Below are 17,549 nucleotides of genomic sequence, written 5' to 3' on the forward strand. Positions count from 1 at the left end.
GTGATATTATTATTACCATTATGACCTTGATACTTTACATTCAATTTATAAATAAACTTGCCAATATCCACTATTGGACATTTTTGACCCAAATTTTTAATTTCAGGAAGTATTATATTAGTTTGTAGGAATCAAAAGGTAACCAGTAGATATAATGAAAGAAAGATATTTTTTACCTTTTAATTTCTGCTTAGAGAGATGTTACTCTGCGGTAGAAATAACATACTTTTGAACAAGAGGGTATATTAACTTAATTCATAAATTTGTGTTTCAACTCTTACATTTGCAAAATGATAATAAAACAGCTTCAATTTATCTAGCTGTTGTGAGGATTAAACGAGATTATATGGAGCATGCCTTATTAAAAAAAATATTTTTCAGCCTAAACAAGTAATACATGGCTACAATCTCATTGTACCAAATTAAAGCAGTTTCCTTGAACATTCAATTAGGAAGAAGCATGCAAAAATAAGTACAAATATCAAGACATATATCCAAGAAACAGTGGATCTAATCCAGGTGGCTTATGAAGGAAAATCAATGCAGTAAAAAAAATGCAAAGTGGGTTTCAATTTAAAAAAGAAAAACTATCCAAATTAGAGCAGGAGTTTGAAGGGTCTATCATTTAGGCATCAGTTAAGAAAAAAGAAACTAATCTAAATATTTGAGGCACAATAGAAATTAACATTCTAAAACCCTTTGGAAGGGCTGGAGGAGCAGTATTTCTAAGGTAGCTGTCAAAAAGGAATCTAGAAAAATGGTACAGATGAACCTATTTGCAAAGCAGAAATAGAGACACAGACGTAGAGAACAAACGTATGGACGCCAAGGGGAGAAAGGTGGTGGTGGGATGAATTGGGAGATTGGGATTGACATGTATACACTGCTATGTATAAAAGAGATAACTAATGAGAACCTACTGTATAGCACAGGGAACTCTACTCAATGCTCTTTGGTGACCTAAATGGGAAGGAAATCCAAAAAAGAGGGGATATATGTATACCTATAGCTGATTCACTTTGCTGTACAGCAGAAACTAACACAATATTGTAAAACAACTATACTACAATAAAAATTTTAAAAAAGTCTTAGGAAATCAGCGTGTTTCAGGGATCACAGTAAACTGATGCTGATCATCTCGGCTGCCTACTGTTCTGAAGCAGCTATCCTCAAGAAAATGTCGAAAAGCGGCATTACATTGTGATGTAATTTGGACCAGAAGACTGCTGTATGGACGTTTAAGAAAGATATAGTTTCCAGACATCCAGCCTCTGCAGAACAAAAGCAGGTTTAGTAGAGCAGATCGGTGCTGAGTACCAGAAGGAATTCTCAGGAAATGAAGAGAGAAAATAGAAATATTGGAACACTGGAAAAAAAAACCTAAGTTTGTAATAAGAGATAAGAAAGGTAAATCCATTTGAAGCTGGTTACAAGAATATTTTCTTTTGAGTGGGGCGAGATTTGTGAAATTGAGTTCAGGAGGAAAGAAATGCATCGCTCACATTCTACTGGGCTTCAGATCTACGTTTAAAATAATAAATGTTAATTATTGCTTTTAAAATTTAAAATTAACTTAACCTAAGATGTATTGGCAAAATTAGAATATGGGAGGTAGAAGGGGATTAAGGTGTCAAGGAAAGGTGGACGCAAGAGCATTGGCTAGAGTTATCGCTGGCGATTTTCTGTGGCTTCAGTTAAGACTAGAAAATCTTCTCTTTGTAATTGGCACTACATTTACGTATTTAACATGGAGAGAACTACAGAGTTGGGATGTTAATTTTTTTATTTTACAAAATGAAAATAACCTTCTCATTTTATTATCAAAAATAGATCACACTCAGTTAAAATGTAATTCAAACAATACAGAAAATATATCATGAAGAAAGTAAAATAACCACTATATCTACCACCCAGAGATAATATTCAATATGTTTTGGTGAACATATGTTTAGGCATTTCTTCATGCATTTATATTTATATACAATCTATAAATGTATATAAGGTTTTTTAAAATTAAAAGTGGGCTTATATTCTACATACTGTTTTAAAACATGCCTTGACAATCTGGTGTTGGCATTATTCCATGACACTAAATATTGATTTACATACTTTTCTGAGTTTTTTTGTTAGTTTTTTATTGAAGTACACACATAGAAAATTATACAACTCATAAGTGTGCAGCTAGAGGGATTTTTACAAGGCGGACATACCCATGTATACACTACCTAGGCTGAGATACAGAACATTACCAGCAAACTAGAAGTCCCTTTGCGTCTCTTCCTAGCCATCACCACCGATAAGACTGCTGTCCCAGTGGGTGTCTTCTGGCATCCGCAATGCCTACAGGCTGACTTTTCTCCTCCGAGAAAGTATCGTTACCCGCCGCAACCCAACCGCAGTTACTTTTGAGATTTTCTCTCCTTGTTTTGTTTTCAGTAGTTTTACTATCATACATCTAATTGTGTGTGTGTGTGTGTGTGTATGTGTGTTACTTAATTGAGGGATATTTTTAACCATTAGCTCTTCAATTATTGTTTCTTCCTTGTTCTCTCATCTCTTTTGAGAATCTTATTACATGTATGTTAGAACATTTTATCCAGATTCTTTTGTTGTTCTCTGTATTTTCCATTCTGTTTTGCTATCTGTTAACACAGATATTTTCTATTAAATTTCTTCCACTTTCCTCGTCTTCATTTCTGTTAAAGCTAATCTGTGTTAAGTCTACCTACTGGGTTGCTAATTTCAATTATTACATTGTTTTAGCTTTAGAATTTCTATCTGGTTATTTAAAAAATAGTTTTCTAGTGATATTCTTCACCTTTTAATCTGTTTATTGAATGTTAGTCACCATTATTTTTAAAGTCAGCATCTGGTAATTCCAAATAAGTCAACTGTGGTACTGCCTGATTAGATTTGTTTGGTGGTGGTGGTGGGGATTGTATTTTATTTCTTAGGCTGCCTTGTGATTTTTTTTCATTTAAATGCTGGATGTTGTTTATAAAAAAAAATTTGAAGCGACTTCGGATATATTTTTTTTCCAGAAAAGGTTTACCCTGTCCTCTGGTAGGTAGCTTGAATGCAAGCAGTTCACCTTAATGCTATTGAGAATAAGTCTGCCTTGAGGCTGGGTTGCAGTTTTTTAGTAAGGTTTAGTGTACATCTGGTTCATCCTATTTATTAGGAGTGAAACTCTCCATGGGACATAGCTGAGACCTAGAATTTTTATTAGGGTCATGTTTTGGTGGATCCTAACTTCAATTTTCTGTCTTCTCAGACCACACCACTCTGAAATCTGTTTTTACATCTAGCAGTTTCTTGCTTATATTCCCAGTTTCTCCTCCTGCTCCATTTAAGAATTTAGCAAATTCCATGCAGCTGAAACACATAGTGTTACACTCCCCATCCTGTGTCTCCCATCCTTCTAGGATTTGGTGCCTCAATCAGGTCAGATAGGGAACCCCAAATACCACATTTACCCTCTTGATCCCCTTGGAATTTTTCAAAAGCTCCTCTTTCTTTTCCACCCTATAGTCGTGGCCTTCTGCTATGCTTCTCAGGTTCTTGCCCTACACCAAGTACCTTCAAAACATTTTTGGAAAAAGCAGCTTGCAGAATGTCAGTTCACCCCTCTGATGTTCTCTTTTCTCATGGATTTTGGCTACTTACGTCTTGGCTGCTTCATTAACTCTCCAATGTCTTCAAATAGATGGTATATGTGTTTTACCTATATTTTCTAATTGTTCTTGGCAAAAGCATTTGTCAGCCAAAATCTACTCTATCAGGATTGGTCATAAAAGTACAAAGCTATTTTTAGTGCCTAAATAATTGCATATTGCATGAATTATAGTAGGAAAAAATGATATAACTTTTTCCCACTGGTTTGCTTTCTAGTCAGATGAAATAGCTTTTCTTATGTGTAAAGACTATTTTTTTCTACATTTTATTTGTTAACATCCTTTGCCTATTTTTCTGTTAGTAATTTTTCTTTGTTTAAGAGCTCTTTTTTATAAGAGATATTTTTAAATTAAGGATATTAACTTTCTAAACTTCATATAACTTAAAATTATTTTCCTAGTTTATTTTTCAATCCAATTGTGGCATTTTGACATCTAATCTTTTAAAAAATGTATGTGGCCTTTATTTTGCTTCTCCCATATGGTTTTGCTCTATATCATTCTTAGAAAGGTTATCTCTACCACCAAAGTTATGATGTATATCTGTATTTTATTAGTAATATTGTTCCATGTTTTATATTCAAGTATTTGTACATCTGGAGTTATTTTCATGGATTGCTATAGAAATACATACTTCATTTTTTCTATTTTTTACAGAAATGGCTAGCCAGTCATTTCAGAACCACTTAATAAATTATGTATTCTTTCACATTTATTTTTAATATCAACATTTTCTTATGTTAACATATATTAATATAAGTTAAATTCCCACATAATTTTAAATGTATTTTAAGACTTTTATACTATTTTATATCTACAACCTAGTTTTGTGTATCTTTAAAATATACTGATCTCTGAAAGAGTGTGTCTTTTTTCTTATTTTCTCAGAATATTCCTTGACATATTTGCATGCTTATCTTCTCAGATTAGCTTTATTTACTTTTTACATTTAAAAATAATCCTTTAGTAATGTTATTGGGGTTGTATTGCATTCAAATATCTAGTCTTCCCATTTGGTAGAAATTATTGCTTGGGGAAAAATATATTAGTCAATTATTTTGCACATTAATTCATTATCCTTCTGGATTTTAAAAAATCCATATCATGACCTTTTTTTAGTGTGAGCCCACTGAGAATTATGACTATAAATTTCTGAAACCATGCTGAAATAATCCACTCTTCAAGAATAGCCAAAACAGGTCAATCAAATTTCATTTTTATCTTAGGAATGTTGGGTCACAGGTTAAGAAACTCTAAATAATATTGATACTAATGATGATGATGATAATAAAAACACAGTAATAAGATAAGAATAATTATATAGTACATTAAAATCATAGGACCTGTAGTAAGACTGCTTGAGTTAAAAACTTACACCCACTGTACAATCACTAACAGTCTGGCATTGGGAAAATTACTTACTGTTCTGTGTCTCAATTAAGTCATCTTAACATAAAGTTATTATTATCATTAAATGGAATGACACAAGTTGGTTTAGTTATTATTATTATTATCAAAATTACTATTGTTATCAGTTGTTGAGCATCTATTAGACACTTGACACTATACCAGAGGTACCAAATAATTTCTCTTCAGTCATCACACATTTATGTAGATGTCTTCCAAAACAAATTAGATACCTCACTCAGCCAGAGCTGTGGTTGTCTTTGAAAACAAATTAGATATCCCACTCAGCCAGCTATGGTGTTAAGACTTTACCATTCATGTTAATGCTTAGAATTTTCCTAAGTAAAGTAAGATAAAAGTAATGAACTTTTTGGTGAATTTACCTAAGCTGAGAACCTGGCCATCAGTTTTCCAGTGTTATTAGCCTGATGTGGTGAGACACTAGAAGTGGCCTTATTACACAAACTTAACTTACATTGGACACGCTCATGAAAATAATGTTTAAAATAGAATGACAACTGATGAATGTGCAGTGAAATTTCTCTAGTTTGCTCTATTAGGTCTGGGATTCCATATGCTTTGTTTGCTGTTTTTTCCCTAGTACCTGTCATGAATTTCTAGGCACATCATGGATACTTAACAGATACGCATTGACTTTTTGAGTAATGATGAGAAAAAATTATTATAGGAACAATAATATTCAACACCATAAAAAAAATTAGAGGGACAGGAGATAGTCTTTATGAGCAGTTGCTTCCCACTCTGTAGGGACAATTTCAGAGATGCCAAATTTTAATCATCAAATTGGCGAGGATCCAACCAAAATCAGAGAAGTTAATATAACTTCATGGACTTAGATTAAGATGACTCAATGCATTTTTCTCAAAATAGGTGTAAAATTTCCTGTTAGATATTGGATGGGCATTTCCAACTTTTGCCTTTTGTTGTGTTTTTAGAACACCCTCCAATTGATACTTTATTTCTATAGCTAAGTGTTGCAGTCAAATATCACAACATTGGAGCCATTTTGTCTCTTTATTTCTATTTTTTGCTATTATTTGTTATGATCCCTTTCAGATCAATCTTTTAGTTTATCTTTCAGAAGACATTCTTATTTCCTTCATATTCAGATCTCCCCAGCATCTTGCTCTAGCTGCCTTGTACTGACAAACAGATGTTAACATCTCTAATTTACATCTCAGGAAATTGTTTTAGAGTTTAAGTAACTTGCCTGAAGTCAGATAGTAAGTACTGGGGAGGAGAACTGAACTCAAAGCCCATACTGCTTCTGTTAGATGGCACTACCTACAGCTATTATTTATAATAATTATAGGTAATCAACATTAGAAATTATCTCGTTCTTATTCCCTGTGCCTTTTATAAGGGGTGAGGGTGGTGTCCCTCTATTTCTGTATGCAGAAAATACAGGAGTTTTCACGTTGAAAAGTTGATTAGCTTGCCATTGACTTAGAAGTTTCACAAGATGGTACCTCTTAACTGCCTTTTCCATAGTCCTATGTCTTATGTCTTCTCAGACCAACAGCTTCAAGAAGTAAATTCTGTTAAAGCCTCAGAGTTGAGTCATTCCAGGGAGATTGGCTGGCATTAAAAATTCCGCAGGACATTGGTGTATAAAAACAAGATTTACTTGAGGTGCCTGTGAGACACAAAGGCATCTTTTCCAAAAATGAAAGTTTGCTTGGTGAGTGTGGAATTATGGCAAGGGGCTGATTGACTCAAATCCATTATCCTCCACTGAGTGCTTCCTAGCCACAGATTGGTATTTGTTGAGGAGTTCCTCATCCTTGGATATTTTCCATTCTGCTCTTTACCATCTCATTGTTCTGTGGTCCACTGCTGACCATTTGGTACTAGATTACAATATTTCTATACATATACACATACGCTGTTGATTAGATTAGGACATGGGCATCTAGCTAAACTATTTTCTCTTTCTATTAGGATTGTGTGAATACTCTGATATTTCTCTCTCTGGCCCAAGGAAACATTTTCAACTTAAATTGTTTTACATTAACATGATGTCCTCTGTTTTGCATTGATTTAATAGTTAGATTCTTAGAGTTTTTATAGTGCTTTCTTTTCTCATCTATTTACAGGCATGTAGAATGTGATTCCTGCAGTCAGTTACCCATGTATTTATCTAATGAACATTTTTGGGCACCATCCATGTAGGAGACCCAATCTTAAAAAAGACATAATGTTTGTATTTGATGCATTTAGTGCTGGAGAAAGGAAACTTATGGAAAAAGTTACAAAACAATGAGGAAATTGCTTTATATTAGATAGCTCAATGTACTAGGGGAAGTATGGCCAATGCATTCTAGGGCCGGGGATATCAATTATTCTATACAACTTAAATGTTTAAAATATATTGATTTTAAAGAAGTAGATTGAAGCCATATAGGCAAGTATATATTTCAAAACAAACATATAAGGCTCAAGAGTTTTTGTTAACCTATAAACATTTTAGAAAATAATACATATAACAGGTAAGGCAAGATGTACTTTAGCTTCGAAGAAACACACACAGACAGCCTTCTGTACCCTTGGACCATGGTTGGTTGAATCTGCAGATGCGGAACTCGGGGATATGAAAGTTGCACTGTATTCATTGTACTGTGATGGACTGGAGCCTCTGTGGATTTTATGTGATGGACTTGAGCTTCTGTGGATTTTGGTATCCGTCAGACCTCCTGGAATCAATCCCCCACAGATATCGAGGAACAACTGTATTTCAAACACAACTGGGGCTTAAGGGCAAACCCACATTACAGAAAGTGTTTGCGATAATTAGGTTGATTTTGTGGTCCTGCCTTTATCTTCTATTGCTTGTTCATAGGTGATATTTTACATGTAGGGGCTACACCATCTGCAAATAAAGAACTTGAGAAAGCAGTACAATATAAATGTTTCTGGCCCATAGCAATGTTTTCCCTCCAAGGTATCTTGGGTACAAATCTGATCTCAGCCAATTTGTGTTGATTATAAAATTTAACATAAAGAGTTTTAGTGTTGTGGGACCCCTTACAATGTACTAGCCTGATTCCAATATAAGTTTCGTTCTTTAATGATATTTCTGAATAAATGGCTTATATTATTAAGTACACAACTAATATGCTAAATAGTTTAAATACACTATGTCACAATCATCATCATGTCTGTATGATAGGTATTATTATTACATAAATTTTACAGAAGAGGAAGCAGATTCAGAGAGGTAACTGGCCTAAAATCACACAGTGGAAAGTGGCAGGTCTGGGATTCAAACTCATGTGTCTTATTATGGAGTCCTTTCCTCTTACTTATAATGGTCAATATATGTAGATGTCTATAGGTAGGAGAGAAACATTATACAAAGGAACAAATTCATCTGGAATCCAATATATGCAAATGAAACTGGAATAATTATGAAACTGCAGTGATATTATCTAGATTTTCTGCACCTCTCTCTCTATTATTTCTTACTAGACATATTTTGATGAAAACTCGATTGTCATTTCTTAGTTCCTCATACTGTCTTCTACCACCCCCTTTGCCATCATCACAGCTGGATGCTGAGGATAATGAGAAGCAAAAGGATTTAGTCTTCAAGTTGGGGAATAAGAGGCAGGAACAGATGGAACATTTTAGAAACAGAGATTGTGATTTTATGCACTCTCCAAAGTCACATAAACTAAAGGAGGTTAAGAAGAAAGGAAAATTACTTCCCAATGACTTGTTTTTCTGAGTTTGTTATAATTGCTAAGGACAGAGCTATTCTACATCATCTTCCTTTCAAATATGTACATTATGTAAGTGATTCAACTTTATTTGTAGTTTCATTACTCAAAGATGTGTTAGTCTTTTTCAAAGTTTATAGGTAAAATTTGGGCAAACTTCAAAGAAAGAAGCATGGAACTTAGACATTGTGGTTATAATGGAATGGTCTGCTATGTCCTTAAGAAGAACTTTTGGCTCACCACAGAGTACTGCAGTACTGCAGAAAAGTACTGTGGTATATTGTTGAGATCACCATGATCATGGGACAAGTCTTCATACTTGTTTTAAAATCTTGATTTATTTGTGGTATCCAGAGTATTTTAGATTCCCTAGTCAATGTTATAATAGATTAATACAGAAACCACAAAGCCAATTCAGTAATTTGTACTGAAAAATAGTGTCAAAAGGACCACATCCTATAGTCTATCAGTCAATGCACTCTCTCTCTAGAGATTAGCTTGTGTGAGATGTTATTTGGCATTTAGAGGTTGTTGGTGATTGAGGAACATTTATCAACTGTACCATCCAGCTGTCCTACCCTTACGTCATTTTCACCAAGGCAATATGTCTACCTACCAGACGTGGTGTTGGGGTCATCTTGTAGGTTACCCTTTGCCTTGGTATAGGCTGGTAGGAAAAGCATTTTGGAGCTCCCTTTTTTACGCTTCCAAGCAGATAATCATCCTTTTTATAGTACCATCTTTCTTAATACAGAGTAAAACTGAATGGATGAGATTTTGTTACCATTTGTACTCCAGCCTTTATTTTACTGGTTGGCCAGAAAGTTCATTTGGGGTTTTCCATAACATCTTATGGAAAACCCCAAATGAAATTTCTGGCCAACCCAATACATTAACACAATTAGAATAAATATATTTATCTAGATTTTTGGGGACTTCCTTATTAATTGTTACTTAAGTGTGAGTCACTTCTACATTTAGCTGACCAGATTCCTTATATTCCATTGTTTTCCCACAGTTTCATCACAGACAGTTACCTAATTCCAGTCTGGGGTATATCTTGTTTTTATTCTATAGTGTTGCACATGTAATGACAATTCCAGTGGAATCCAGCTATATTTTAGGAAACAGATTTAATAAAGGCACTGGATAACTCTTGGGGATAATGATGGGATCTCCCTACACCTGCTCACTTTTGACATTTCTTTCTCTTAACTCTTACCCTCTCATTTTCTTTTTCACTCATTGTTTCTTTCTCCTTTTACACATTTAATTTATCCTTCTTTCCTTTCTATCTTCCTTCTCCCTTTCTTACCCTTCCTTTTCTTGTCCTTCTCCTACCCAATGCCTGCAAGTGGTATTCATAAAAATAGGTATTGGATAGAGAAAGTAGCTCTACTAATAATTAACCACAAGTGATAAACTATACTTTCTTCTCCACCATCTGCTAGGATGGAGACACAAGAACCTTCAACAACATTTTGAAAGTAAAACATAATTATAACTTTTAGTCATCAGGAACTGGATAAAATCATAAGTTTATGGTCATGGACATCTTAAGACCTTTGTCTTATTTAATGTAATTTTGGGTCTCAGTAGTCACCCAGAGTGTTTGATAAATATTATCCAGGTCGTATAAAGAATTTACTGGTTTCAGAGGAAATTAGCTTCTACAGCTGAGTTTCTTAGCTGTTCCTAACTGAAATTCTCCCAACAATGTGATTTCTTGTTAAGTTATATTTTTAATATATGCCTTGCAAAAGGGCTGAATTGCTATTTATTGAATCTATTTACTGAATTTTGATGTTCAGTCAATTTGTGATGGGATGGAAGTTTCTAGGAATGAGTAATTTTGAGACTGTTTTCCTTCCGAGATACATATTTCTGTGGATGAAATTTGGGTTTAATTAACTAGGACTCTACTGTAGCTCTGTCCCTTATTGCCACTGATATACTTTTTGCCTTTTCCAATATGGCTTTTCAAATACTAATAGTTTGATCACGAACTCTCATACAAACATGCCCAGGAAAACTCCACCATTCATTTTCTTAAATACACTGAGAATTCTAAAATTAATGGTATTTTTGCTCAGTCTTTCTTTACTCAGTGCTACTAACATTACAACAAAACTTGCACCATGTGGTTGAAATTATCGTGGTACTCTGCACAACAGGCTGCACCCTGAGCTCCTGAAAACCTGTTCTAGATATCGCTCATCCAACATGGAATTTGATCAGGGAGGAACTGAAACTAAGGAAAATTAAATAGTGGGTCTAGAATAGCACAGTATGTGGTTGGATCTGTGTTAAAAATATATTTTTAAATGAACATATTACTGCAAATTGTCAAAGTTTAACATGTATTAGAGGCATTGATACTTTCCACCTTCTATGGCATTATCCTGATGTGTTGTTCCCGATGGCACATATGGCAGCAAGCTCTGTTATGGCACATTCATAGCTGGGTTCTTCTCTGATCCAGAGAGGTCTCTAAGCCAACCTGGAGTCCAGGCCACGACTATCTCATCCCATGACCATGTCACATGCACTTTGAACGCTTCCTCTGAATTATTATAGCTACAAATTGAGCAGAGTTGACACTGAGACAGTCATTCCTATGTCATATTTTTGGTCAGTACACCCTTTCCACTTCAGTTCTTCTCAACGTAAGTGCATTGGATAATGGAACAAAATTATACATTTCTTTTCTTTCATTTTTGATATTAAAAACTTTTATCCCTGTATTTAGAAACACAGGAAGTCAAAATAACATCTGAAAAAGTTGAAAAAAAATAGTTGTCTTATGAAATTGGTCCGGAATTAGAAAGTGGGGATCAATGCATAACTTTGTGAATGTATGTAAAAGCCACTGACGTGTACAGTTTAGAAGAATGAGCTTTATGGTAAATGTGTAATATGTCAATAAACTGCTCTTTGAAAAAAAAAGAAACACTGTTGGCCACACCTTCAGCACAGTTTAGAGCATGACAGTTTTGCAGCATCTCCACAGCACCTGCCCTGGTCCACGAGCCTCTCACCTGCTAGATTTTCCACTTTCACACATGCCCTGCCCTTCCCCCAACATTGGTTATGCAACACAACTACCTCTTTAACTCTGTTGAGTCAAATTATTCCTGCATTCAAAACCCTATAATGGATCCCTGTTTCACTCAGAGTAAAAACCTATGCCCTTTTAAAGCCTTTTCATGATGCTTCACCTTTCCAAACTCTCTCCTTATTCTCTCCCGTTCACTAACTCTGCTCCGGCCATACCAACTGCCTTGCTGTCCCTCATACTCACCAGCCATGCTCCACCTTAATATTATTACAGGCTGTTTCTCTGCATCATTCTTCTCAACATCTCCATGACTAACTCTCTTACCTCTGATAAGTGTTTGCGCAAATGTCACTTTCTCAGGAGGATGGCCCTGACCCCGTATTTAAACATAGCTTCATGTCCACAAAGCCCTTAGACCTCAGCTGTAAGATCACACCTTCCCTGCTGGCCCCTTGTTTTTTCCATGGCACTGAACCCTTTAATAACACTGTGCGTATGTAATTTGCTTATTCACTCTGTTTATCCTTGTATGTTTATTTGTTATGTTTATCAGTGCTCTTGGTATATCACAGGTGCTCAATCAATGTTTGTTGAGTTAAATAAACGTGTAAAATTTTATTATACAGGAATTCCTAATCTGGAGGTATCGTAATCATCAGGGGATTCATGAATACTTGATTTTATGCAAAATCCTGTGTGTACTATTTGTTTGTGTGCTATTTTTTCCTGGAGGAAGTGTCCATAGTCCTAATCAGATTTTCAGAAGAAAGAAAAAAACAAATTGTAAGTATTATTGCTTGTAACCACTATCCATGCTCTTAATTGGATTTTTTGATAGACTATGTATTTATTTATTTTTTAACATCTTTGTTGGAGTATAATTGCTTTACAATGTTGTGTTAGTTTCTGCTGTATAACAAAGTGAATCAGCTATATGTATACATATATCCCTATATCCCCTTCCCCTTGCGCCTCCCTCCCACACTCCATATCCCCCCCCTCTAGGTGGTCACAAAGCACTGAGCTGATCTCCCTGTGTTATGCAGCTGCTTCCCACTAGCTATCTATCTTACGTTTGGTAGTGTATATATGTCAATGCTACTCTCTCACTTCGTCCCAGCTTACCCTTTTCTCTCCCGATGTCCTCAAGTCCATTCTCTATGTCTGCATCTTTATTCCTGTCCTGCCCCTAGGTTCATCACAACCATATATATGTGTTAGCATATTTCTGACTTACTTCATTCTGTATGACAGACTCTAGGTCGATCCACCTCAACTACAAATAACTCAATTTTGTTTCTATTTATAGCTGAGTAATATTGCATTGTATATATGTGCCACATATTTGTTGTCCATTCGTCTGTCGATGGACACTTAGGTTGCTTCCATACCCTGGCTATTGTAAATAGTGTTGCAATGAACGTTGTGGTACATTACTCTTTTTGAATTATGGTTTTCTCAGGGTATATGTCCTGTAGTGGGATTGCTGGGTCATATGGTAGTTCTGTTTTTAGTTTTTTAAGGAACCTCTATACTGTTCTCCATAGCAGCTGTATCAATCTACATTCCAACCAACAGTGCAAGAGGGTTCTCTTTTCTCCACACCCTCTCCAGCATTTATTGTTTGTAGATTTTTTGATGATGGCAATTCTGACTGGTGAGGTGATACCTCATTGTAGTTTTGATGTTCATTTCTCTAATGATTAGTGATGTTGAACATCCTCTTATGTGTTTATTGGCAATCTGTATGTCTTCTTTGGAGAAATGACTGTTTAGGTTTTCAGCCCATTTTTGGCTACCTAAGGAGACAAAAATCCTGTATGCAGAAAACTATAAGACATTGATGGAAGAAATTAAAGACAATACAAATAGATGGAGAGCTATACCATGTTCTTGGATTGGAAGAATCAGCATTGTGGAAATGACTATACTACAAAGCAATCTACAGATTCAATGCAATCCCTATCAAACTACCAATGGCATTTTCCACAGTACTAGAATAAACAATTTTACAATTTGTATGGAAACACAAAAGACCTCAAATAGCCAAAGCAATCTTGAGGAAGAAAAATGGAGCTGGAGGAATCAGGCTCCCTGACTTCAGACTATACTACAAAGCTACAGTAATCAAGACGGTATGGTACTGGCACAAAAACAGAAATATAGATCAATGGAACAGGATAGAAAGCCCAGAGATAAACGCATGCACATATGGTCATCTTATCTTTGATAAAGGAGGCAAGAATATACAATGGAGAAAAGACAGCCTCTTCAATAAATGGTGCTGTGAAAACTGGACAGCTACATGTAAAAAAAAATGAAATTAGAACACTTCCTAACACCGTACACAAAAATAAACTCAAAATGGATTAAAAACCTAAATTTAAAAGATATGAATATTAGTGGTTTTATTTAATGATTCATTTTCGAGCAAATTCTCACTACAATGAATGACCAATGACACCTGCTACCAGAAAGTTTCAAATCCCAGATAAAGGATTGAAAAAATAAACTGGTAACTTTTATAAAATTGGACATCTGATGGCATCAGACTTCTAAATAGCAACAAATGAGCAAATGATGAAGCAATGTCTTCAAAATGGAAGAAATTATTTCTAACTTAGACTTCTATCCCAATCTAAATGATCAATCAAATATAAAGGTAGACCAAAGATATTCAGATGTATCTGCCCTTCTCAGAAGCTATAGGAAGAATGCTCACTGAAAGAGAAGAATCAATCAAGATAGAGAAAGACAGGAAGGTAACACAGGCAGTATCACATGTACGTGCACACATGTGTGTAAGGACTGAGAATAAACAGACCATCATGAAGCAGAAAGAAAAAAAAAAAGAGAAAGAATGGACACAGAGTTCACCTGATATTTTGGTTATAAGATTTAACAATAATAAAAGAAATTTTAGGCATGAGCTACTTAATTTGTGACTGAATTAATAGTTAATCTATGTATGCATCTAACTATTCACACACACAAACATATAAATATATTATATAAGTATAAGAAATATACATATATGTGCATATGAAATATATATGTATATATAAAGCTAAATAATTTTAAAAGGTAATTGTTACCATCAAAAGAACAATTTAAAAATGCACATTAATTTAGAAATAGTAATTTGTCTTTAAATAATGTCTTCATAATATAATAATGCAAACACTGACTACTGATTTAACAAATAATGTGTATTATTATATTGAAGATGGGAGGAGAATATGTGAGTGATTCAAGTAGAGAATAGTGTGCAGAAACCAATAGATACGATCTAAACCTAAACTCAAGAGATATAGCAGTAGCAGGTTATTTGGAAACCTAGAGGTAAAGAACAGATGAGACTTGTAAGGGAGTGGAAAGTTTGCCTCTGGGAACAGGAATCCAGAATATGGAGCAGGTGGGAAAGAACTTTGCTTCTTTGTTTCTTATTTTTTAAAAAGTTTTATACTTTGAACATGGAATTAATTTTAAGAAATATAAAAATCAGGTTTTAAAAAGAACAATATGAGGCCATTAATCATCCCAGCTCATGGGATTATTGGACATTTATTCCAGGATTGCATTAAGTGTGATGTGGACTATGGAGAAGAATAAGCATAGACCCTGCCCAGCTGTCATTCCATTGTAGTTCTCATATAAAGACTCCATTGCTTAGTTGTTACTACAGTAGTTGTGTCATGGTCACATTTATACTGAATTTACTTACAGACTCTATTTCCTAACCAACCATGAGCCCTTTGAAGAAAGTTTCTATATCTTATTCAGATCCTCTTTTCTGTACCTCGGATATAGTAGATGCTCGATAAATGTTGCTTGAAAGTAATTAGCAGTTTCCAAATTCAAGGCATAACCTTGAGTAAACCAACATATGCCTCAGAGTTGCCTGAGTATCTTCTAAAAATATAAAGGTCTTCATATTAATTTGGTGTCCTGCAACTTCACCGAATTCATTGATGAGCTCTAGTAGTTTTCTGGTGGCATACTTAGGATTTTCTATGCATAGTATCCTGCAATCTGCAAACAGTGACAGTTTTGCTACTTCTTTTCCCATTTGGATTCCTTTTATTTCTATTTCTTCTATGATTGCTGTGGGTAGAACTTCCAAAACTATGTTGAATGAAAGTGGCGAGAGTGGGCATTCTTGTCCTGTTCCTGATCTTATTTGTTCACCATTGAGTATGATATTAGCTGTGGGTTTGTCATATATGGTCTTTATTATGTTAAGGTATGTTCCCTCTGAGCCCACTGTCTGGAGAGTTTTTATCATAAATGGATGTTGAATTTTGTAAAAGCTTTTTCTATATCTATTGAGATGATCATATGGTTTTTATTCTTCAATTTGTTAATGTGATGTATCACATTGATTGATTTGTGGAAATTGAAAAATCCTTGCATCCCTGGGATAAATCCCACTTGATCATGGTGTATGACCCTTTTAAAGTATTGTTGGATTTGGTTTGCTAATATTTTCTTGTCTCTACTTTTGAAGAATCTGATTTAGGTGATACACTATGGATATACCAGGAATGTGTGTTGTGTCAAAAGCACAGCACACACAATGGCCAGTCACTAGCCATTGACGTGGAGCATATGTGTGTCCTAAGAGGCATGCTATGTGCTGTGGGATTCTGAGGACAGCAAGAGTCATTTTGGATGGGTGGATTTGGAGGAGCCAGTGTTGGAAGCAGAGGTCCCATACTGTGCTCCTGTAAAATACATCTTTGTTTTGGTGGCTCTGGACACTGTTGTCAGTGCCTGCTGCTACTTAAAGTGTGATCCTTAGACTTAGGGTTAACCCTGAGGCTTTACTCAAAATAACATGGTTTAATTTTTAAGGGTTTCATAATAGAATATTTTCTCATCATGCTTCTTATTCAGATGGATTGCAGCAGTTTTCTCCCAAGCCTCAAATTATTTCTACGCTTTTCCTTATAGCTTGATAATTTTTTCCCCTGTAAATACCAGAGAGAACATGGATTGGTGTTCAAAAATTAATGAGCACTGCTCCTGGCTCTGCCCATCTCTCACTAATGTTATAACCTTAGGCACAAGCCATTAACCATTCCGAGCTTGTGTCTTCATGTATTAAATGAAATAATAATGACTAGCTGTTTGTTTTATAGGGTTATTATGAGTATCTAACGAAGTATGGATGGAAAAGCCTGGACTAACTACAAATTTTTATAGATCTCAGGGAATTGTGTTATTATAATTATTGTTTAAATATTGTTCATCTATTTTGTCATCATGCTATCATTTATTCTTTAAACTTGGTTGCCCAGATTTAGTCTGTTGGGAAGAGAACTGCTTGGTGATTCACATAAACATGAATGTAGATGATCAGGTCAAAGTTAAAAAAAAAAAAAAGGGAAAGAATGGTAGATGTGGTTTACATTTCTCACCAGCAGGTGAAAAATATAACTTTACATTTGGATACATTTTAACAAAGTTCTGAGAAATAATTTTTGGAATAATGATACAGGAGACTCATATGCCTAGACATAAAGCTCCAGAATATTAGAAAGCTGGAAAGATGTAATCTGGTGGGTAATCTGGTTTAGGAGGGTAATTTTATATTTACTTTTTCCTAATCTTTTTGTACATCTCAAATGAAACGGAAAAATCCTGTTCATTGTCATGAACAGTTATAAA

The sequence above is a fragment of the Balaenoptera ricei genome, chromosome 7 (assembly GCF_028023285.1).
Source record: "Balaenoptera ricei isolate mBalRic1 chromosome 7, mBalRic1.hap2, whole genome shotgun sequence".
Classification (NCBI taxonomy): Eukaryota; Metazoa; Chordata; class Mammalia; order Artiodactyla; family Balaenopteridae; genus Balaenoptera; species Balaenoptera ricei.